Source organism: Pan paniscus, chromosome 10, assembly GCF_029289425.2.
Source record: "Pan paniscus chromosome 10, NHGRI_mPanPan1-v2.0_pri, whole genome shotgun sequence".
Taxonomy (NCBI): Eukaryota; Metazoa; Chordata; class Mammalia; order Primates; family Hominidae; genus Pan; species Pan paniscus.
The window spans coordinates 82,380,995-82,406,713 of record NC_073259.2 but is presented as its reverse complement, the minus strand read 5'-3'; the positions used below and the strand labels follow the sequence as shown (position 1 = coordinate 82,406,713).

General features: G+C 32.6%; 1 long non-coding RNA gene across 2 annotated transcripts in view; it reads left to right on the top strand.

Moving 5' to 3' along the window:
- The window catches only part of LOC117975485 (uncharacterized), a 70,269-nt gene that overhangs the window by 40,547 nt on the left and 4,003 nt on the right, over positions 1-25,719 (top strand). The window contains exons 5-6 of one of the 2 annotated variants that reach the window (XR_008620440.2): positions 19,471-19,576; positions 21,327-21,383. The exons of the other annotated variant lie outside the window; for it this stretch is intronic. This is a non-coding gene — a long non-coding RNA (uncharacterized LOC117975485). The remainder of the gene's footprint in view (positions 1-19,470; positions 19,577-21,326; positions 21,384-25,719) is intronic. 2 annotated transcript variants of the gene reach the window in all.

Below are 25,719 nucleotides of genomic sequence, written 5' to 3'. Positions count from 1 at the left end.
CACTTTTAAGTGGGAGCTAAGCTATGAGAACACAAACGTATAAGAATGATACTGTGGACTTTGGGTACTTAGCATGGAAGGGTGAGGTGGTGAGGGATGAAAGACTACACATTCGGTACAGTGTACACTGCTCAGGTGATGGGTGCACCAAAATCTCAGAAATTACTGCTAAATAACTTATTAATATAACCAAACACCACCTGTTTCCCAAAAACTATTGAAATAAAAACATAAAAATAGGCCAGGAGCAGTGGCTCATGCCTGTAATCCCAGCACTTTGAGAGGTCGAGGCAGGCAGATCAGCTGAGGTCAGGAGTTCGAGACCAGCCTGGCCAACATGGTGAAACTTCGTCTCTATTAAAAATACAAAAATTAGCTGGACGTGAGGGCGCATGTCTGTAATCCCAGCTCCTCAGGAGGCTGAGGTAGGAGAATCACTTGAACCCAGGAGGTGAAGGTTGCAGTGAGCTGAGTTTACACCACTGCACTCCAGCTTGGGAGACTCCATCCCATAAATAAATAAATAAATAAATAAATAAATAAATAAATAAATAAATGTCTACATTGGTATAAAGTAATTTTTTAAATTAACGTAACTATTATAACATTAAAAATAGAAAATAAGACTAAAATATAAATAAAACAGTTTGTATCATGAATGGAGGTTGGATTTTATCAAATACATCAATTGAGATGATCATATTTTTCTTCTTTGGCCCTTTTATGTGGTGGATTATATTTATTGGTTTTCAAATGTTGAGGCAGTCTCGCGTGGTTGGAATGAATTCCACTTAATCATGAAGTAGTGTATAATTCTTTGTGTGCAGTGTTGGATTCCATGTGCTAATATTTTGTTGAGGATTTTTGCATGTGTCTTTATGAAAGATATTGGTCTATAATTTTCTTGCAATGTTGATATGATTTTGGTGTCAGGGTATGCTCCAAAGAATGAGTTAGGATGTTTTCTGTCTGCTTCCATTTTCTGGAGATGTTGTAAGAAGTTGATGGCATTTCTTTTTAAAATGTCTATAACAATTAAAGAGTTAACCCACTTGGACCTACTTTTTTTTTTAGTTTATTATTAATTTGAATTTTTAATGTACAAAATTCCCTTTAGGATTATCTATTTTCCCTTTATTTGAGTTTTGGCAACTTGTTTCTTATATGGAATTAATTTCATCTAAATTATCACATGGTGGGAACATAGGTGGGCGTAGTGTTTCTTTATTATTCTTTTAATGTCCATAGAATGATTAATGATAAACACTCCTTCAATACTAAGATTTGTAATTATTATTTTATTTATTTTTTATCTTACGTAGACTGGCTAGAAATTTAAACATCTTGTTGGTGTTTTTCCAAATAACCATCACTTTTTTCATTGAATTTCTCCATCATTTCTCCATTTTTAATTCATTGATTTGTGGTCCAGTTTTTATTATTTCTTTTCTTCTGTTTGCTTTAGGCTGAAAAATTCTTCTTTCTATAGTTTCCTTGGCATATTGATTTCAGATCTCCCCTTTGTTAAATATATGCATCCCATGTACATATTTTCCTCAAAGCATTGTTTTTGCTGCATCACACAATTTTTGATAATTTGTGGGTTTGTTTTCATTTTTATTTAGTTCATAATATTTTTATTTTGCCTGGGACCACTTATTTTATTTAAGTATGTTCTAATGTTTACTATTTCCAAAAATCTAGGATTTTTTTGCTATGTTTTTCTTATTGGGTTTTCTAGTTTAATTTCATTGTGGTCTAAGAATACACTTTGTATGATTTCTATTCTTTTAAATTTGGTGAAATATGTTTTATGGTCACAATGTCATCCACCTTAGAGAATATTTCATGGGATGATTCTAATTTTGTTGGATGGAGTATTCTGAAAATCTCAATTGAGCTGGTGGATACTGCTGTTCAGTTCATTTATATCCTTAATGACTTTCTCCCTGCTTGATCTATCAATTATTTAGAAAAAGAGTTAAATGTCAATTATAATAGTATACTTGTCTACATATTCTCAGTTATATCAGTTATGCATTTTTTTCCCAATTGATCAAGCACCATTTATTAAAAAGACCATTTATACATAGTATTGCAGATATAGCTGGATTTGATTCTAGTACAGTACTCTAGTAACTGTTCTGTTACTGCGTCTATTTTCCTTTCCTTGTGCCAATATCAAAATATCATAAATTAGCTTTGTAATGTCTTTTTAAGAAATTTTAGATTCAGCCCATATATGTGTATGTTTGTTACATGGGTATGTTGCATAATGCTGAGATTTGGGATTCTAACGATCTTCTCACCCAAGCAGTGAATGTATTACCTGCTAGGTAGTTTTTCCATCTTTACCCCCTCCCTGTCTCTCACCTTTGGAATCCTCAGTGTTTATTGTTCCCATCTTTGTGTCCATGTGTATGCATTGTTTAGCTCCCACTTATGGGAGAGAATGTGTAATATTTGGTTTTCTGCTTCAATTCGCCTATGATAATGGCCTCCCAGCTACATCTATGTTACTGCAAAGGACATGATTTCATTTTTTCTCATATATCATGCATTTTGATACTCAGTTGTTAGGCACATACACATTTTGTATTGTTATCTCTTATTGGAGAATTTGCACTTTACCAGTATGTAGTGCCCCTCTACATCCCCAATAATTTTCCTTGTTTAAAAGTCTGCTTTGTTGGAAATCAATATAACTATTAAGCTTTCTTTTTATCAGTGTTAGCATATTTTATCTTTCTATGCCCCTTTACTTTTAATCTATTTGTGTCTTCACACTTAAAATGTTTTTTTTGTACGCAACATATGTTGGGATTTTTTTAATCCATTCTGACATCTCTATCTTGTAGTTGCTGCATTGAGACCATTCATATTCAAAGCTTTTAGTGACATAGCTGAAGTAATATTTACCATGTTTCTCAATGTTGTGTATTCCTTACACTTTTCCTTTGTATCTTTGTGTATTTTTCATCTTCCTCTCTGTTTATGCATTCTGTGGTTTTAACTGAGCATTTTATATAATTCCATTTTGTCTCTTTAGTCCAGCAATTGTGCTTCTGTTTTAAAATTTTTAATTAGTTGTTCTACAATTTACAATATACATTTACAACTAGTTTAGGCCCACTTCAAGTAACTCTATGTTGTTTCATGCATGGTGCAGGTATCTTGTAAAAGAATATTCCCAATTCCTTCTTATCATCTCATGAATTTTTTGGTCATTTATTTTATTTATCTATGTGTGATAACCATCTAATACATTCTTTCTACTATTACACTAGACAGTTATCTTTAACATTAAAAGTAAGAATGAGAAAAGATTTTATTTTACCATAATTTATTTCTTCTCTGTTCTTCCTTTCTTTATGTCAATCCACATTTCTAACTTTTATAATTTTCCCTCTCTCTGAAGGACTACTAATTTTTCTAGCATGGTAATTATGCTTGCAATTAATTCCCTTAGTTATTTTTTTATCTAAGAAATAATGTAATTGTTTTTTAAATGGAAGTACAATGTTGGTGAAAATTGAATTCTAAATTTAATGTTTTTCCTTCAACACTTTAATATTTTATCCTACTCTCTTGGTGCATGCATGATTTTTTACAAAAAGTCTACTGTAATTCCTATCCTCATTCTCCTCTAGGTGAGACGCTTTTGTCAATTTTACTTCTTTCAAGAGTTTCTGTTTATCTATGTTTTATACACGAGATGCCTAGGTATGTTTTGTTTTGTTCGATTTTGCTTTGATATCTATTCTTCTTGGTAATCACTGAGCTTTCTGACTCTGTAGATTAGGGTCTGCTATTAATTGGAAAGCTCTCAGTCATTATTTCCTCAAATGTTTCTTCTCCTGTAATTTTTTCTCCTTCACATGTTTTATTTATGCTAATGTTACACCTTTCATAATTATTTCATAGTTCTTGAATGTTTCTGTTCTTGATTGCTCACACCTCTTTGCTATTGCATGTCATTTTGAGAAGCTTCTGTTGACCTGTATTTAAGCTCAGTGATTTTTATGTCAGTGTCTGTTCTCTATTTTAGTTAAAATGTTTTTGATTTCTAGCATATTCTTTTGCTTCTTAGAGTTTCCATAATTCCACTTACTATAATATATGTTATTTTATGTTGTCTACTTTTCCATTACAGCCTTTAACATATTAATCATAGTTGTTTTATTAATAAATTCCCTGTCTAACGAGTCCTATATCTGTGGTATCATCTGCTCTTGCTTCTAATGCTTCTTCAGACTTTCTCTTTTTCTCTCTCTCTCTCACCTTGCCTTTTTTTTTTTTTTTTTTTTTTTTTGCAAGTTGGGCATGTTTATTGGATAATAAATTCAAGGTAAAAGGCCTTTAGTGTGATAATTTATGTTAATGTAGAAGTTGGCCTGTGTTTAATGTTTCCATAGCCATAAATGACAGAGGCTTCAAATTCTTTTAGTGTTTTTGTTTCTGGCTTCCCTCTTGACTTTGGATTTCCTTAAACACTCATCCTATGAAGAGATTCCTAATACTGTAGTTATTTCCATTATAATCTACTGTTATTATAATAGAGATCTGGTCATGTGGTGTGGGGAGGAGAAGCATTCTGTAATCTTTTGATTTAATTTATATATTTTAATGAGCTTGTGCCTCTGGACTATGACCTTCATAAAGGTTTCTTCCAAGGCACAGCTTTTTTTTAAAAAAATTTCCTAAATATGAGGTAGAAAAGTTAGATGGGAGCTGGAGACTAAGTAAATTACTTCATTCTCCAGTTGAAATACAAATGTGGATTTTTATTTTTCCCCTGAAGAACAGGCATTATACACACAAAACATGCTGGGAATATTAGACAATTATTACTCTTCCCTTTCTATTGTGTGAGCCACAAAGGGATCTTTCTAGGATATCCACCTTGAAAACATAGTAGACTTGCAAAACGTGGGGCTTCTCCCAAGACTGTGGTCCTTAGATTTTTTTATTGTCTTGGTAGTCCACACTGCCGTTTCCAGAAATTTATCAAAATTACCATTTAAGTGTCCCGACACATTTATGGTTCCCATGGCTCCTGCTCTGAGTAAGCAGTTGTTAGCTGTGGTTTTTGATTTGCTTGTCCCTTCAGATTTCAGACTGGCAATTTTCCCTGTAATCTCAGTTCTCTGATGAGTTCAATAAAAGTCATTGATTTTCTTTTGTTCTGCTGCTTCTCATTGTAAGGACTGGAGTGACAAATTCCAAGCACTTCTTTACATGTTGCTGCTTGAACCAGAGTATTCGGCTATACAATTTTTAACTTCTAGAATTTTAAATGGACCCTTTTGAGGTTTTAAAATTACACTTAAATTGAATCTTTTAAGATTTGAAGTTTATACTGATAGTCTCCTTTTTTTCTCTATTCTTGCCAACATATTAATCATTATATAAAATTCTTGTCTGAAAGCTGTGATGTCTGATTTATCAATTTTTTATCTTGGTTTTTGGTCATTTGCTTTTGGTAAATCATACCTCACACTTTTTTTGTGTTTAATGCCAGATATCATATATAGAAAATCACAGATGCTCTGTTTGATATTTTTCTCAAAGGGGGTTAAACATTTTTCTGGAGAGAAAATAGAGCAGAGTCTGATTCTTTTGACTCCACAGAGGATTAGTTTTAGGCTTCTTTTTTTCTTCTTCTTTCAGGCTGAATTTCTTCAACTTTGGCCTTCCTTCTAGTTCTTAGCCCCTACGCCTTGTCTGTGCCCCTCTGGGGTCTTACCTGCAAACTAGGATTGTTTCTCATCTTACTGGTTATAGACCTCTTCCTCCCCAGTATTCCACTGCTGCTGAAACCTCTGAGCAATTCTTTAGCTTTTCAGTTGCTGTTTTCTGTACAAACTGTTGTAGTATCTCGCTGAGCTTGTTTATCTCAGGTGCCAAATACTTCGGGAGAAATTGTGCAAAGATATTTGAGTTCACTTTATGTGGATCCCTTCTTTGTGGAATTTTGTCCTCCAAGTCCAATATCACTTTGAAATTGATAGACCCCAATCTCTGAATTATCAGAGTTGTCAATTACATTAAATACAGTCTTAAATATTACCATTATTTTAAATTGCGCAGAACTAAATCAATATACATTTATATTATTTTGAAAATACAATCAGCCAGCATAAATAATATTTTAGGATGGTACATAAACATTACATACAAAGTGGATCAATTCAATAAGATCTAACTATCCTAAATATATATGCACCCAATACAGGAGCACCCAGATTCATAAAGCAAGTCCTTAGAGACTTACAAAGAGACTTAGACTCCCACACAATAATAATGGGAGACTTTAACACCCCACTGTCGACATTAGACAGATCAACGAGACAGAAAGTTAACAAGGATATCCAAGAATTGAACTCAGCTCTGCACCAAGTGGACCTAATAGACATCTACAGAACTCTCCAACCTAAATCAACAGAATATATATTCTTCTCAGCACCACATCACACTTATTCCAAAATTGACCACATAGTTGGAAGTAAAGCACTCAAGCACTCCTCAGCAAATGTAAAAGAACAGAAATTATAACAAACTGTCTCTCAGACCACAGTGCAATCAAACTAGACCTCAGGATTAAGAAACTCACTCAAAACCGCTCAACTACATGAAAACTGACCAACCTGCTCCTGAATGGCTACTGGGTACATAACAAAATGAAGGCAGAAATAAAGATGTTCTTTGAAACCAATGGGAACAAAGACACAACGTACCAGAATCTCTGGGACACATTTAAAGCAGTGTGTAGAGGGAAATTTATAGCACGAAATGCCCACAAGAGAAAGCAGGAAAGATCTAAAATTGACACCCTAACATCACAATTAAAAGAACTAGAAAAGCAAGAGCAAACACATTCAAAAGTTAGCAGAAGGCAAGAAATAACTAAGATCAGAGCAGAACTGAAGGAGATAGAGACACAAAAAACCTTTCAAAAAATCAGTGAATCCAGGAGGTGGTTTTTTGAAAAGATCAACAAAATTGATAGACCGCTAGCAAGACTAATAAAGAAGAAAATAGAGAAGAATCAAATAGGTGCAATAAAAAATGATAAAGGGGCTATCACCACCGATCCCACAGAAATACAAACCACCATCAGAGACTACTATAAAAACGTCTATGCAAATGAACTAGAAAATTTAGAAGAAATGAATGAATTCCTGGACGCATACACCCTCCCAAGACTAAACCAGGAAGAAGTTGAATCCCTCAATAGACCAATAACAGGCTCTGAAATTAAGGCAATAATTAATAGCCTACCAACCAAAAAAAGTCCAGGACCAGATGGATTCACAGCTGAATTCTACGAGAGGTACATGGAAGAGCTGGTACCATTCCTTCTGAAACTATTCCAATGAACAGAAAAAGAGGGAATCCTCCCTAACTCATTTTATGAGGCCAGCATCATCCTGATACCGAAGCCCGACAGAGAGACGACATAAAAAAGATAATTTTAGACCAATATCCCTGATGAACATTGATGCAAAAATCCTCAATAAAATACTGGCAAACTGAGTGGGCTTCATCCCTGGGATGCAAGGCTGGTTCAACATATGCAAACCAATAAACGTAATCCAGCATATAAACAGAACCAAAGACAAAAACCACATCATTATCTCAATAGATGCAGAAAAGGTCTTCGACAAAATTCAACAGCCCTTCATGCTAAAAACTCTCAATAAATTAGGTATTCATGGTACGTATCTCAAAATAATAAGAGCTATTTATGACAAACCCAAAGCCAATATCATACTGAATGGGCAAAAACTGGAAGCATTCCTTTTGAAAACTGGCATAAGACAGGGATGCCCTCTCTCACCACTCCTATTCAACATAGTGTTGGAAGTTCTGGCCAGGGCAATCAGGCAGGAGAAAGAAATAAAGGGTATTCAATTAGGAAAAGAGGAAGTCAAATTGTCCCTGTTTGCAGATGACATGATTGTATATTTAGAAAAACCCATCGTCTCAGCCAAAATCTCCTTAAGCTGATAAGCAACTTGAGCAAAGTCTCAGGATACAAAGTCAATGTGCAAAAATCACAAGCATTCTTATACACCAATAACAGACAAACAGAGAGCCAAATCATGAGTGAACTCCCGTTCACAATTGCTTCAAAGAGAATAAAATACCTAGGAATCCAACTTACAAGGGATGGAAGGACCTCTTCAAGAAGAACTACAAACCACTGCTCAACAAAATAAAAGAGGACACAAACAAATGGAAGAACATTCCGTGCTCATGGATAGGAAGAATCAATATTGTGAAAATGGCCATACTGCCCAAGGTAATTTATAGATTCAGTGCCATCCCCATCAAGCTACCAATGCTCGCTTCACAGAATTGGAAAAAACTACTTTAAAGTTCATATGGAACCAAAAAAGAGCCCGCATTGCCAAGACAATCCTAAGCCAAAAGAACAAAGCTGGAGGCATCACGCTTCCTGACTTCAAACTGCACTACAAGGCTACAGTAACCAAAACAGCATGGTACTGGTACCAAAACAGAGTTATAGATCAATGGAACAGAACAGAGCACTCAGAAATAATTCCACACATCTACAACTATCTGATCTTTGACAAACCTGACAAAAACAAGAAATGGGGAAAGGATTCCTTATTTAATAAATGTTTCTGGGAAAACTGGCTAGCCATATGCAGAAAGCTGAAACTGGATCCCTTTCTTACACCTTATACAAAAATCAATTCAAGATGGATTAAAGACTTAAATGTCAGACCTAAAACCATAAAACCCTAGAAGAAAACCTAGGCAATACCATTCAGGACATAGGCATGGGCAAGGACTTCATGTCTAAAACCCCAAAAGCCATGGCAACAAAAGCCAAAATATACAAATGACATCTAATTAAATTAAAGAGCTTCTGCACAGCAAAAGAAACTACCATCAGAGTGAACAGGCAACCTACAGAATGGGAGAAAATTTTTGCAATCTACTCATCTGACAAAGGGCTAATATCCAGAATCTACAAAGAACTCAAACAAATTTACAAGAAAAAAACAAACAACCCCATCAAGAAGTGGGCGAAGGATATGAACAGACACTTCTCAAAAGAAGACATTTATGCAGCCAAAAGACACATGAAAAAATGCTCATCATCACTGGCCATCAGAGAAATGCAAATCAAATCCACAATGAGATACCATCTCACACCAGTTAGAATGGTGATCATTAAAAAGTCAGGAAACAACAGGTGCTGGACAGGATGTGGAGAAATAGGAACACTTTTACACTGTTGGTGGGACTGTAAACTAGTTCAACCATTGTGGAAGACAGTGTGGAGATTCCTCAAGGATCTAGAACTAGAAATACTATTTGACCCAGCCATGCCATTACTGGGTATATATCCAAACGATTATAAATCATGCTGCTATAAAGACACATGCACACGTATGTTTATTGCAGCACTATTCACAATAGCAAAGACTTGGAGCCAACCCAAATGTCCATCAATGATAGACTGGATTAAGAAAATGTGGCACATATACACCATGAAATACTATGCAGCCATAAAAAAGGATGAGTTCATGTCCTTTGTAGGGACATGGATGAAGCTGGAATCCACCATCCTGAGCAACCTATCGCAAGGACAGAAAACCAAACACCACATGTTCTCACTCCTAGGCAGGAATTGAACAATGAGAACACTTGGACACAGGAAGGGGAACATCATACACTGGGGCCTGTTGTGGGGTGGGGTGAGGGGGGAGGGATAGCATTAGGAGATATACCTAATGCTAAATGACGAGTTAATGGGTGCAGCACACCAACATGGCACATGTATACATATGTAACAAACCTGCACATTGTGCACATGTACCCTAGAACTTAAAGTATAATAAAATAAAATAAAATAAAATAAAATAAAATAAAATAAAAGTGGAAATCAATGTACACAACAGGAATCACAAGATCAGTGCTTGCTAATTTTAATTCTCATATTTTAAAAATCATTTAAATTAAAAATAATAGATCTATTAACATTTTAAAATAAATTCTATTGCCTTGTGCTTTATATTAATTAGGTTCTACTCAAATCTGATGCTAGTTTTGATACTCCAGATTTTAAAAACTGTGGTGCTAGTAAACTGAGAAATAGTTATCCTGAAAATGTCATAGGTATAGTAGCTATGAAATATGGAGTTATAAATATGTAGACATTTTTTAAAAATGTGTATTTTTTTTCACTTTACCATTTTACATGGCAGATTACATAGTTAAGGGTAATGATATGACATGCAACATGAAGGTAGCTAAATGGGGAACAAGGCCAGCACAATATTATCAACAATTGTGTAATTGCTTACACATTAAATTCATTTTCTTTCATTTATTCCCTCAAAAATAAAACCCAGAACACATGCATGTAATTGCTCTTTATTTGTTCAACATTATGTATTAAGCTTTACTTAGGACCCAATTTAGATTGTATATGTCTCTAGTGACAAGACAAATTTATTTGAGAAAGAATACACCTACTGTAATGGTTTTCTAGTTTATTATAAATACAAATGTGGAAAAAGAGTAAGAAGAGAGAAAGAGAGATTTAGCTACAATAACATGGCTTAAAACATTCTGTTATACATAAAATAAATTATCAGACTGTGCTAGTCCATGAAAAGAGTAAATTTAATCACTTAGAATTCAGTGTTTATTGCTAATTAGCTTTTCCCTTGATCCGATATTTTATCTGTAAAATATATATTGCTTTGAATGTAACTTGTATCACTATAAAAGTTAAGTCAAATAACTTATTTAAACCAATTGACTCTAATAACCACAAAAAAGTTGTTTACAATTCACATGGTCAGTTTCCAAATATTTAAATAAATGCCATTCTAACTTTTCATTTTGTCTACACTGACTAGCTATTCCAAAATTACTAAAATTTATTATTCCACATAGTTCACACAGAAAAACGAACATATTTTATCTCTTTCTCTTTGTCTCTCTCCCTTTCTGACACACACACACACACACACACACACACACACACACACACACACACAGAGAGATTTGAATTACTGCTACTTTTGCACTTGGGACATTTATTGAAACAAAGACTACCATTTTGCCATAATTAGACTTCGTGAAGAGCAGTATTAGATTTTGGCAATTTTAGCAGGCATGCTTTTTTTTTTTCTTTTGAAATGGTTCATTGAAGATAATTGAAAACAGCAAAGGAATGTCCTTGGTAAGTGTTAGCTGGATCACGTGATGATGCTGGATGGGAACTAAGCTATAACTAGGACTACATGAAACCTGCAAAAGAACAACGATAAAAAAATGAAAACATTATTGTAGAAGTTAAGATGAAACTAAAATGGCTAGAAATTAACATTATCTGCTTATGTCTTTCAGGAATATTCCTCATTCACTTTGGTAATAACAAACTTAAAAATAAGCCCAATTAAGGGCTTATCAGAGATGTTGCCCCTCTTTTTTCTTTTATTATAGTTATTTCTGTTTTGTTTATTTTGATTATTAGATTATGAATAATAAAAGTTAAGAATATAAAATAGACTAGAGAATTGAAGATTAAGGTATTTTCACTCAGGCCTAAACATACACACATACACACACACACACACACACACACACACACACACGCAAAGAGAGAGAGAGAGAGAATACAATAGACACCAACTAGAATCAACTATTTTAACATTGTCACATGTGGTTCTTGTGCTTTCTTGTTTGATTTTGTTTTAAAAATATAAAATATTGCATGTGACTAACTCTCTGTTTGAATAATGTCTTATTTTCATGTAATCTTGAGTCCCATTTAGCTTTCTGCTTCCCTAAACACACTTCATACCATGAATGTAGTGTGTATCTTTTTAATCTGTTTTTTGTTATTCTTTAACTGGGTAATTATTTGCATTTAAAAATATATACATGTTACAAGAGTGTATCATTTCTCAATTAATTATTTAATAATCATTTTTTTAAAGACCTATCTGTATTTATATAGACAGAATGACAGATAACAATGTAGCTAATTCATTCCTTTCCTGGTTATATAGTTTCCATTCTTATATTTTTAACATCTCCATATTATATTATGCCCTACAAACTCCAATTTAACGGAATATAATTGGAAATTTTTATTTAAAAATTCAATTTAACAGGCTTTAAAATGTGAGTTTATTCAGTTTACATTATTGCTTATAACTATGTTGTTATTGTTTTATATTTCCTTGTCCTGTATAATTTATATTCTATTTACAATGTATTTACCTTAGTTCATTTCCTTTCTATTTTTATTGGATTGATAAAATATTTCTGAGGCGGGGTGCAGTGGCTCATATCTGTAATCCCAGTGCTTTGGGAGGTCAAGGCAGGAGGATCACTTGAGCCAAGAGTTTGAGATAAAGTATTCCTCAGTCAATTTTATTTTCTATCAGATAAGTACTTGTTTATTCTACATTTTTTATGAAGGGCCTTTGATGAAATATATTACACATGTGTACGCATGTTTATATACAAAATTAATTAATATTTTTTAGCTTCTTTCTGGACACTTCAAAGTCTTTACTTTTGCTTAAACTTCCTGAAAATTTGTTCAACATTTTCAAGTGCTAGCTTTACTTGTCTCTTTTAGCTCTGTTAGTTTCTAAATGTAAAAATATTATTACATAATCTGTCAATTGTTTTGAATAAGTTATTTGGTTTAACTTTTACAGTGATATAAGGCACATTAAAATATTATCTATATTACATAATCATTATATAATAAGTATCTGTCTCAAATTATTTGTTTGCTAATCATTACAACTTGAATCTTCATTGTTTTTTCTAGATACTTTTACTTTTCTTGATAAGAGCTTTATTTTTTCTGCATGCTTAAATTATAGTTTAGCTTAGTATAGAATTCTTGACTGATAATTTTTAAAAGACATACTTTGAGGATAATATTTTTTTTCTTAATGTTATCTTATGATAAAAAATCTGCTGTGATTCTGATTGGCATACTTTTGGATATGCTCAGATTTTTCATCTGATAGCTTTTAACTTTTCTTCATAAACTTTGAATTTGTATGGTTTTATAAATGTATAATTAAGGTTTAATTTTTTAATCTAAGAATTTAAATATTTCTCTAATTCTGGAAAATTCTCAGCTATCTTCTCATTAAAGATGGCCTCTTTCCCATTCCTCCATTCTATTATTCCTCTATCCCCTATTTTGCTAATACAAATAGACCTATATTCTAATGTCTTAACCTATCATGTTATCTACCTTCAATTAATGGATGAATTCTTTACTACACTTTGTTTTTTGAGGTTTGTTATATTTTGGAAATACATTTTTTTGTATTTTTCATTTACTTTGTTCTCTTCAAATCTGTCTTTCTTGTTTTAAAATCTTTATACCTTTCTGGATTCCATCTTTTATCTTTTTGAACATTTGGAGTATACTCAATTTAAGTTTCCTTCAAATTATTCCATTATCTTCAGTTCTTTTACCAACGATTCTCCCACTGTGGCTCTGCCAGCAGTCTTTGGCCAATGGACTTTATTGTGGAGATAATTTCATTTCTTAGATCATCCACAGTGAGATAAATATGGATTCCTAAAAGTAGGAGGTATTATGGAGCCTACCCCATGGGGTAGTTTTCTTATGCTGATACAATGTCCTTAAAGATTTTACCAGTTCTGGACAAGTCATCATTAGTACTTGCCCTGCACAGCTAGTGTGATTATAGTCTCAACACTACTTTGCTACTTTAGATAATGTTTACCTTTTTTCTTCCTAGAGTATGGTGCAGATAGCTTAAATTATGCAGGAACCCTAGAGGCAAGCAGGTGAAGAATATTTCACTGACATTCTAAATATCAGTGACTCAGATCGAGGAGTATACATGGGGTCAAGGGACTTTACTTTTGATTCTCAGCCTTTTTTAGACAATTCAAATCCTAGACACAATCTGTTTATACCGAATCCAAATTCTAATACCACCAATCCTATGATTTAAACACCTTCAACTTCCTTTCAGCACCAAAAGCTAAGGATTATTATTTAATCAAGTAATTAATTGCACATAGCTGAACTAGGAGGAAGAATCATTCATCATCTCAATCTGCCAGTTGGACAGAAGTAAGGTTCATAAAAATTTACTTTCTATATTTTATTTTAGCTACATCTTTGGATTCAAATAACTACTTGAAAATCTTTCTATGCACTATAAACATATGAATTACAGTCATATTTTTAAACTTTGTATATAACATATATTTTCAGAAATTATTTTTGTAAAGTTATTTCTTCCAAAATCCACACAGCCTAAAAATGCGTAAAGAGTTTAACTATGAAGCTGCATACTGAACACTAAATTCATTCATATTTAATTATAACATGTATCTTAGGTTTATTTCTAGAATCAATGAGATAGAGTCTTATCATTGTTGAGAACTAGTTCTTGATTTAATGGGCCCATTTAAGACATGAAGATTCTTAGTCTCTTTGCCTCAGGGTCAGCCAGATGCATCACATATATTTTGAAACAAAAGAAATATTGGCTTTCTCACAGTGGTTATGAGGGAGGAATTATAATAAGTATATGTATCAAGGAATAAAGAAGAAAGCGGAGAAAAATGACTTTCACTATAGCTGGCCATCAATTACATTTTAGTCAATTTGCAACATACGAAAACTATTTTGATAGTTTTTTGATGCTTTAAAGATTATTTTTACTATATATTTTGCTCATTTCTTAAATTATTCTCAGAAAGAGAATTATTACACAATATTTTCTCAAGACACATTAAAATTATGACTGACAACTTTTACCAGGACAAAAGAAACACACATATTTATATCTGGTGGTTGTGATACCTTGATTTTTTTTTGTTTTCTTTTGTTATTACACAGGATTGACTCTTTGATATATATGTTACTCCCAAAGTACAACTTTGGATATAAAATATTTATAAAATGCAAAAGAAATGGTATCATTTAACAAAAATTTGATATTTATAAAAGCTTAGTACATCAAACATTGTCAAAGCCAAATAAAATAATGCAATAAAAATAATAGTGTCTCGTTCCTACCAAAATATTAGTAAAACATGCTTTGTGAATTTGCTATGGATATTTTCATATTAGAGTACGGTTTTAAAATATAAACTGACTAGTTAATTTTATCTATCCAGTATCATATTGAAAATGGGATGAAATCAAATTAGGAATATAATTTTGTTAATATGTCTCATTTTGAACAGAGCTTTTTGCATTTGCAAATTTTAATTTCATGGTTCATGGCAATGACCTCAAGGCATTGATTCTGAAGTGAAATGCAAATCATTTCTCTTTTGTAACAGTTGAGTAATTAACATGGTTTAAAGATGAAAAGAATCATTAAACATAATTTACAGCATAAGAATATAGGGAAAAAATAAGAAATAAATTAACTATACCTAAAACTTTTGAGATTTAGTACTTTCAAAAAAATTGTTGTTTCATACTATGTTAACTTTTACATTTTATTTTTCATTTTATTTTATTTATTTTTATATTTATTTTTGAGATAGGGTCTTGCTCTGTCTCTCAGGCTGGAGTGCAGTGACACAGTCACAGCTCACTGCAGCCTTGACCTCCTGAACTCAATCTTCCTGCCTCAGCCTCCTAAGTAGCTGGGACTATAGGTGTGCAGCACAACACCAGGCTAATTTTTGTATTTTTTGTTGAGATGGGGGTTTCGCCACGTTGCCCAGGCTGGTCTAGAATTCCTGGGCTCAGACAGTCCACCCTCCTCAGAGAGATTAAATCTACTAGAAGAAAGCTCTCAGAAGAAGCATTAATTTATGAATACCTAATGTGAATTAAATAATAGTTTACTAGAATAAATGAACATATGAGAAAACTAATAATATGGAAAATGAGAAATTTGCAGGAGCATATAGATGGAAGAGGAATGAAGAAAAGGGAAAGAAACATTACATGATTTAAAAATCGAAAAATGAAACTAAATAAATGAGAAAAAGGAAATATATAGTAGTAAGAAAATAAAAATGGGCAAAGTGTTAGCCAGGCTTCTGGAGCAGTGATGTATTCATTAAAATCTTAGTTTTGTTTATATTTTAAAACTGTACTCTAATATGAAAATATCCCTAGCAAATTCACAAAGCATATTTTACTAATGTTTTTGTAGAAAGGAGCCACTATTATTTTTATTGCATTATTTTATTTGGCATTGACAATCTTTGATGTACTAAGCTTTTATAAATATCAAATTTTTGTCAAATGATACCATTTCTTTTGTATTTTATAAATATTTTATATCCAAAGTTGTACTTTGGGAGTAACATATATATCAAAGAGTCAATCCTATGTAATAACAAAAGAAAACAAAAAAAATCAAGATATCACAACCACCAGATATAAATATGTGTGTTTCTTTTGTCCTGGTAAAAGTTGTCAGTCATAATTTTAATGTGTCTTGAGAAAATATTGTGTAATAATTCTCTCTCTGAGAATAATTTAAGAAATGAGCAAAATATGTAATAAAAATAACCTTTAAAGCATCAAAAAACTATCAAAATTGTGAGGAACCTAGGTCAAATTAAATAATTTAAAAATTTAAAAATTAAATTTAAAAAAATTTAAAGATTTAAAAATTAACATGGGTCAAGGTTAAAAGAATATAAGACCCTGGAGATGTAGGCCCAGAACTTTAAAATGCTTTATATGAGGCATATAAGTTTCTAAAGAATTTTTTAATACAATGTACTACAAATAATCAAAAATAACAAAACAAAGAAAAGACTGACATAGCAAAACCTGGAGAGAATTCAAAAATAGACCAACACAATTGACTTCAGTTTTAGCGTTTTCAGCTACAAATTAAATGCACACAAACATACACACGTGTGCACACAAACACATACAAATTTTACCATGCTCATACAGAGTTCTAAAAAGCATAAAATTTTAGCACAAAATAAAAATCTATAAAATCTGACATAGTATATTTGAATAAGAGTGAAGTAGAAATTCTTAGGAAAATGTACCTGTACATTAACCCATAGTAACATAAAAAAAGATACTACTAAAAACTGATAGTAACAGGAAAAAAAAATTCACTACTAAATAGTTTTGAAAGCAGATTCTGTATGTATGAGCAGGTTAGACACACCTAGAGAAAGAACCACCAACTGGAAAATAGATCTAAGAAGGACTCAAAATACAATATTGAGAAATAAGAAGACTCAAATTAGAGAAAAGAGGATAATAAAACCACAAATACAGTAAGCGATTCAAAAATCTACATCACTGAAGTCTCAGAAGAAGCAGATAGAAGGAATAATTCAAAAAATGCTTGAATATAAAATGACTGAGAATGTTCCAGAATCAATAGTGTCAACAGTCCAGAGTCAAGAAGCTCACCAAATCCTTAGCACAACAAGGTAAAATACATTTTTAAAACGATTTAGTAGTATTTTCTCCAACTGAATAATGGCATACCCTAGTGATTTTATTTCTAGGTCTATGCCACAAAAACAAAAATATATGTGCATCAAAAATATGTATGAGAATGTTCATGGCAGCCCTAAACCGGGACTGACTCATATGTCAATTACAGTACAAGACATGCATTGTCTGTATTTTTCAATAAACGGAAAGTAGAAAGTCACACAGCAATGAAAAAGAACATGTTAGAGCTACATGCAATAGCATGAATATATCTCTAATACATAATGTGCAAAAGAGGTTAGTAATAAGGAGATGTATGCTATATGATTTCATTTATACAAATTTTTAAAATATGCAAAACAACTTTGTTGAAGGTCAGAAACAGTTACATTTGGGATATTGTTGGCTGGAAAAGGGTGTAAAAAGTTTCTAGTATGCTGTTAATGTTCTATATTTTGATCTGAGTAGTGATTACATAGTTGAACTTGTTTGCAAAATTTGATAAGGCTGTGTACTAAATATTTATGTGTTACATTGCATGTATGCTGTATTTCATGAAATAAAACTTTGCCATTAAAGTTTTTAAAGCTTTTGAGAAGAAACAAATTATACGATATTTTCACCAAATTGGGTAGGGAAAGTTTTTTACCTATGACATATACAGGAAGTAATTGAGAAATTTATCTAGATCCAAATTAAGGGCTTTTTTCTTCCAAGGAAACCACAAAAGTATGAAGAGACAAGTCACAAAACAGGAGACACACTTTGACATATATGATTGATGAGCCATTCATATCTGGAATATTTACAGAACTTCTATTTATTTTTAAGGAAAAAAAACCACATTTAAAAAATTGTCAAAACTCTTGAATGAGAACCTCAAAACAGAATAAAATTTAAAATAACCACAGCATCATATGAAAAATTGGGAATGTGTTTAATAATCACTTAGAAAATCTGTCAAGTCCATGTGTTATAAAATGCATGGAGCAATGGGACTCTTTATATGCAACTGGTTTGTGTGTACATTTTTACAATCATTTTGAATACTCTGGTATTATCTGCTGAAATTGAAAGTATCCATACCCGATAAACAAACAATTCCAGCCTTGAGTGAATTGCCCATAGGAGCATATCAGGACCCATGCATAGAGATGCTTGTAGCAGGATTATTAATAATTGTCCCAAATTAAAAATAACAATATTTATTTACAATAGGATGGATACACTTCTATATATTTATAAAATGGAAGGCTTTACAGTGAAGAAGTTAATCAAACCAAAGCTAAATTCAACACCATGGATTCATTTTTTTAAAAAATATTGAGCCAAAGAAGCACACTAAAAAAATGTATTTAGTATGATGTTTTTTGATTAAAAATACATAAAGAGGAAAAACTCTGCTCTATTATGATGCACACATAGGAGGTAAAACTATAAAGGAAATTATAAAAGTGAATACAATAAGAGTCAAGACAATGTTAACCTCAAGGGGTTAGGAAGGAAGTGTGATCATGAAGGGATATAGGGTTGATGGGAATATTTTCTAACTTAACCTGGATGTTGGTTGCATAAATGGTCAATACATGATTTTCCATTTTAATGTACATTTATGTCATGTTGACATCTCTGACGTTATATTTCATAATAAATATTTTTAAAGGTACCAGCAACTCATATACCTGATAAACTGAATGCAAATACTATGAATGAGCATTAGCATTGCTTAGCTAATAAACAAAAGTTCAAGGAGCAAAAAAGCTCAATTTTGTGCCATTATAACAACTGCAAATAATGAGTATGTAATGAATCAGATTTTATTGTTAAACCAGAAACATTCTGATGCTAAAATCAGCTTGACATAAACAAAAGTTGATTCAGTTTGTTCAAGATTTCAGAGGGAAAGCATAAAGTGACAAAATTGTTTTCACTATAAATAGGTTAAGTAAAGATTGTGGGGTTTTGTTGTTGCTGTTGTTTTTGTTTTTGTTTTGAGACGGAGTTTTGCTCTTGTTGCCCAGGATGGAGTGATGGAGTGCAGGGGCGTGACCTCAGCTCACTGCAACCTTCACCTCCCAGGTTCAAGTGATTCTCCTGCCTCTGCCTCCCGAATAGCTGGGATTACAGGTATGCACTACTACACTGGGCTAAGTTTCGTATTTTCAGTAGAGATGGGGTTTCGCCACTTGGCCAGGCTGGCCTCGAACTTCTGACCTCAAGCAATCCTCCCGCCTCAGGCTCCCAAAGTGGTGGGATTATAGGCCTGAACCACAGGGCCCAGCCTTGGCTTGTGGTTCTTTTACTAAATATGGAATAGCGATAAAGCTTATGTATCATATTTGTAAAAGAAAGCTAGGCACATGAAGCAGAATTAATTCATGAGGGAAAATATTTATTTTACTCTCAAGTCTCCCGAAAGTTATTGTATTCATTTAAACTCAATTTCTAATTTTTTTAGTTACCCAAATACTATTGCATTAAATGCATTAAAGAGGAGAGCATTGTACCTAGCAGATATGTGAGAAACAGTTTGACTTTTTAACCACTAAAAAATGTCCAAATATCAGAATTTATTTTATTTTAAATTTCAAAAAAATCCTTATTTTATATGATAAAAATCAAGTTGATTTGTAAGTCATATATATCAGCTTATTATCAAGAACTATTGCTATGTAAAAGAAATTAGGACTATGTAATTAGAACTACGTAATAGAAATATTTACAGAAGACTATATCTGCCAACATGAGATACTCTACCACCATAACTTATATCAATGACTCTAGTTCTATCATCGTGTGCATTATAAATAGTGCAAAATTTCAAGAAATTTCCATTTTGAGATATAAGAAATCCATATGCTGGGAAAACTAATATCAAACTCTGAAGTAGATATATTTCATTTTATATACATTTTAAATGACCTTTAACTAAAGGTTAAATTGGACTGACACACTGAAGATAAAATTTTTTATTATTATCATCATTAAATTATTTTGTGACTATTACTATTCAACTAACACTACATCTGATAATATAATGATAAACACATTCCTTTTTTATATTAACTAGCATTTTTTTCGAGATTCTTAAAGCTTTGTTTGCAACTCTGGATGATTTATGTGGGACATGATAAAACCAATCTCCACACAGGCTAATTTGAGACCTGGCATCATTGTCTCTCTCTGAACAATCTGGAAGCTTTTTTATGGTAGTGAATTGCTCATTTGGGGTGCGAGGATTGAAGCAGGCAAGTGTCTGGGGTCATTATGTGCTCAGCCATGTCTTACATAGGTGTTTGGATTTGTATAGCACTGGTTAATCTGTAATGTGTTTTAATTTAGAGACATAAATGCTGGCCAGAATGCTATGCTTTAATTAAATAGTGTCAAGGGATTGATCGCAGCATATTGATCCATAACTGAACATTTTAGCCACGAAGTCACAGGTCCAGTGAGCTAAGTTACATTTTTAATTCCATTCTGATTATAGTCTATTATCAGGACAATGTATAATTTGCATGTTTTTCATTTGAGAGTAATGATACATAGCCATTGATAAGCCATGTTCCTCTTCCTTTCACCCCATTAAGCTACAAGTTTGGATAAACAAGTGTACTTAATTTCAATTTCATATATTTTTTGATGGCACCCCTGAGAATAAAGAGACAGGTTTCATAAGACAATGGGCTAACTTAAAATCAATTTTTGGATACTGTTTCATACAAACTGAATACACTTAACTAGAAAATGATATCTCTACTTTTTCCTTTCAAAGATAATGACACTCCTTTTTTCCCCCTCAGTCATCATTGCCTAGAATACCCTACTTCAAACAATGAAACTCATTTTCAATCTATCACCATCTTTCACTCCTCAGTGAAACCCCATGTAGCTTCCAGATGTGGTTTCAGGATTGCTCTATATTGTTGGAGAGGTAAGCATTGACATTGAGCCTTTTCACTTTCTGTGTACATTTCAATGGAGCCTGTGCCAATGTTACATCTTTTGTTCCTATTTAAGCAGTAGTCATATGCTTTTGTACCTTTTGTGGTGTGAGAAAAATGTTAGGAAACATTTAGGACTAACATAAGCAAAGTATTAGAGAATTCTGACTCAAAGCCTGTGACACATTGATAAGCAGTATTTTCAAATTTAAGACATGGAGTTATGCTGACGTCAGCCAAGGGACTCAAAGAATTGCCAGCAGCCACCAGAAGCTAGGAGAGAACTTGGAACAGATTTTCCCTCTGAGCTCCCAAGAAAGAACCAACACTGTAAACGTTTTAATTTGGGGCTCTGAAATCCTGAACTGTGAGAGAATGAATTTTTCTTGTTGTAAGCCACCCACATTGTGGTACATTGTTATGGCAGCCCGAGGAAACTAATATAAACCCCAAACAAAACAAACTAAACAAGAAAAACCTGGCTCTAATTACATATTGAGAGACAGTCTCAGTGTAGATCCATTTGAACTGATTTTCAAAGGTAATCTATTTGGGTAATACTGTTTACATGAAATTATGTTTGACGTTAGCATCTAACTCATCTTGATTAGTAGAGCCTGTTCTTTACTTTTGAAAGACTAATCTCATGGTTGTAATATTGATAGTTGAATTTATATAATAACTGTGTAACATTTTATACACTTTTATATGTAAGCAATAGAGAGTAGCGGTTAAATGCTGGGGTTTCTGAGTTAAGAAAGACCCAACTATTCAGACCCAGCTCCTATATAACTGCCACCTGTGGCCACAGGTAAATTATCAAGTTAGCCTAAACCTTGGTTTCTCTCAAGGAAGCCAATATTAGATACTAAGCTGTTGTGCTGTTCTAACGTTTAAATGAGATAATTTTCACTGGAAGGTAAGTTACAGATGGACAAGGTCTATTATTTTTTTCACCACTGGAATCACATAGAAGGGGTTCTCTAAATACTCATTTAGTGGATATGAATGAATAAATAATGTCTGGAAGAGAAAATACCTGGCATATTGTAAATGCTCAAAAAATATTAGATATTAATGTTCTTCAGAAAAAAATAGATCAGATTTGTTTATTTTGGACTTTTCTAAAGAGTCAGGATGAACTATGGATTTTTTTTTCCTTTTTGAAACATGCTTTCTCTCATTTTTTACAATTTGCTTATTGTATACACCATTGTTCAATTTCATACAACTCTCCGTACAAAATAAGGAGGTTTATATATTGTTTGATAGATTTGGTGCTGCATGAATAAATCAGTGGCTAGAAAATATTGCATACTTTTGAAATGCATTAGAACTTTTATATAAGTAAGGTGTCGTTTATCACATCAATTTAGTAAATTATGGAAGTATGGCTTAGTGACCAATAACATATTAATTTTCAAGAATAGTTCATCTCATCTGGTCTGTTTAGGGACAAGAGATAGCACCTCAGCCATTGTACAGAACTATGTCATTGTCCATCCAGGGCTCACAGAGAAAGTATGAATGACTCAGACTGAATCATATCCTCTGTTAAAAAGGCAGTTTAAAACAAACATTATACATTTTATGAATCAATCACTTAGTGTTGTATTCAAATGTTAATTGTAACCAAAATGTGTCTACATAAAAAGGTTTTAATTAGAGAAAAATGCCCTGAATATAAGAGTTCCAAAAGTTGTTTGATGGAAATTTAGACCCTTAAATTCATCATCGTCATTTTTTTCCATTTCTTTCATATACATACACCTAGAGCAATAGATAACATACATTATTAATACATTCAATTTAACAAATACAGTCAACTTTTCATATACGTAGATTCCACCAAGTGTGAATCAAAACTATTTTTTAAAATTGTGTCCATATTAAACATGTAGAGACATTTTTCCGTGTTATCATTCCCTGAATGATACAGCATAAAAACGATTTACATATTATTTACATTATATTAGGCATTTTGAGTAATTTAGAGATGACAAAGTGTACAGGAGGATGTATATAGTCAGCTATAAATACTACACTATTTTATATCAGAAACTCGAGCATCTGCAGATTTTGGTCCTAGAACCAATCCCGAAGCATGACTATATTTATGTGACATGAGGATAGAAACCAGGAAGATGATTATAAAAAGATTTGTTTCTTACAACTACTTTAGATTTTTTAAATTGAGATAAACTATATGTACATAAATGACCACCTTTAATAATAAATACATTTATATTTTCCTCCATTGATCCTCACCTCCTTGGCATCTCCTGGTAACCACCAATCAACTCTCTATCTTTATTAGCTCCACTTTTTAAACTTCCATATATGAGTAAGAACATTTGATATTTGTGTTTTTGTTCTTGGCTTATTTTATTTAACATAATGACTCTCAGCTAATTGCATTTTGCTGCAAATGACAGGATTTCATTCTTTTTTATGACTGAATACTATTCCATTATGTAAACCTACCACATTTTCCTTCTCCACTCATCTGTTGATAGTCACTTATGTCAATTCCTTATTTTGGCTATTGTGAATAGTGCTGCAATAAACATGAGAGTGCAGATATCTCTTTGATATATTGTCTTTTATTTCTTTTGGATACACTGCAGGTTTTTAACCATTAAAAGTGACATGGCCAAATTTTTTAAAATCCTGATAATATCAAATATTGACAACATACACACCAGGCTTTATAAAACCAGAGGCAAAAAGAGCAATTAGGAAGTTATTGGGACAAGACAAGAAAGAGCTAAGTAGCACTACAGCTAAAAGAGTGGCTGCAAGTAAAAATAAAAAATCAAAAAAACATATTTAGGAAGAAAAAAGCAACATGATGGAATGATTGATAAAATACCAGAACAGAAAGAGAGTAGGGTACAGGAATATGTAGAGGTAGGAGTAAGAGAAAGGTAGTGGAAAGACTGTAGCCTTAATCTCAGGTTTTTAGTGAGATGGATAAGATATTAGCCAGGTGGAAGGACAATTATATATGTGTTTTTGAAATTTAAAGAAACAGTCTAGGCCAGATGGAGTGATGTGAGAGTGTGTAGTCTTGACCTTGTGTGAGAATTCAGCCAGACAAAATGCATTGAGTGATAGAGGAAGAATTTAATAATGAAATAATGTAGAATACCAAGTGAGAATCTTTTTTGAAGAGATAAAATATACTGGTACACTTTCAAGGAATCAGTACATTTAGCTAACATCTTCTGAGAAATGATAATACAGAGCTTTTGTTTTCTACTCTAATTTCTTCAAAATGTATCACTGGAGACTACATTCTGCAGTTCCTAAAGGAGAGCTCGAGCAGACCTGTAACTCTGCTGCTCTATTTCCTATATAACAAATATTTTCCTGTAATAAGAGTTAATTGTAAACAGTTCCCATAAGAGTATAAGAATGTTCCGGGAAAGATATTAAATTATTAAACAGAATTGGAGTTAAACTTAATTTAACCCAACCCGTGTCTCCTTATCCAGCTGGGCTTGTAGCAAGCTGAAAGGCAGAATGGGAAAAGCAGGGAAGTGGTGTGTTTCTCTTCTACCTTTGTCTGGAATTTGTGTTTGTCTTTAATTTTCAGCAGTTTAACTCTGAAAGGTCTATGTGTAGGTTCTTTGTATATGTTCTTATGGGTTTACGGGTCTTTTCTCATAGGTAAGTTAATATTCTCATAAGTTTTTAGAAATTCCGAAGTATTATCAGTTCAGAGATTGTATCTTCCTGACTCCCTCTGTCCTATTTTTCAGAGATTTTAATTGGAAATATTCAAAGCTTTCTTACTCATTTTTCTTTTAGGAACTTTTTCTAATAACATTTATAATTTTTATCATTTTATAATTTTTGTTTATGCTTTAGGTTGCCTATTTTCTACTGAATTGTTTTCCTGTTCACTGATCCTGTCTTCTACTGTGCCTCATCTTTCTTCAACTGATACTTTGAAATGTTAACATCATTTTACTCTATTCGTTATAAGTTTAATCTTCTTATTTTCTGTAAATTCGATGAAAACTCTGCTCTACTTCTTAGAGGACTTAAACTTGGCCCTTTAGTCTCCTTCCCTAAGAATATTCAGATTTCAGCAACTGTGTTAGGGGAGCATGTGTTTGGGGCTTCTCCTGTTTCCAATTTTGTCTCTCAGTGGCCCTTTTCAGGGAAAAGTTCATATCATAGTCTTATGTTCACATGTGAAAAATTCAAATTTGCTTAGGGAAAATTCAATATCAGATTAAGACATCACTTTTCTGTGGGTTTTCACCCTTTGTAATATTTATCTTGTTAGTCCAAGGCATTTTAACAGTTTTCTGAAAC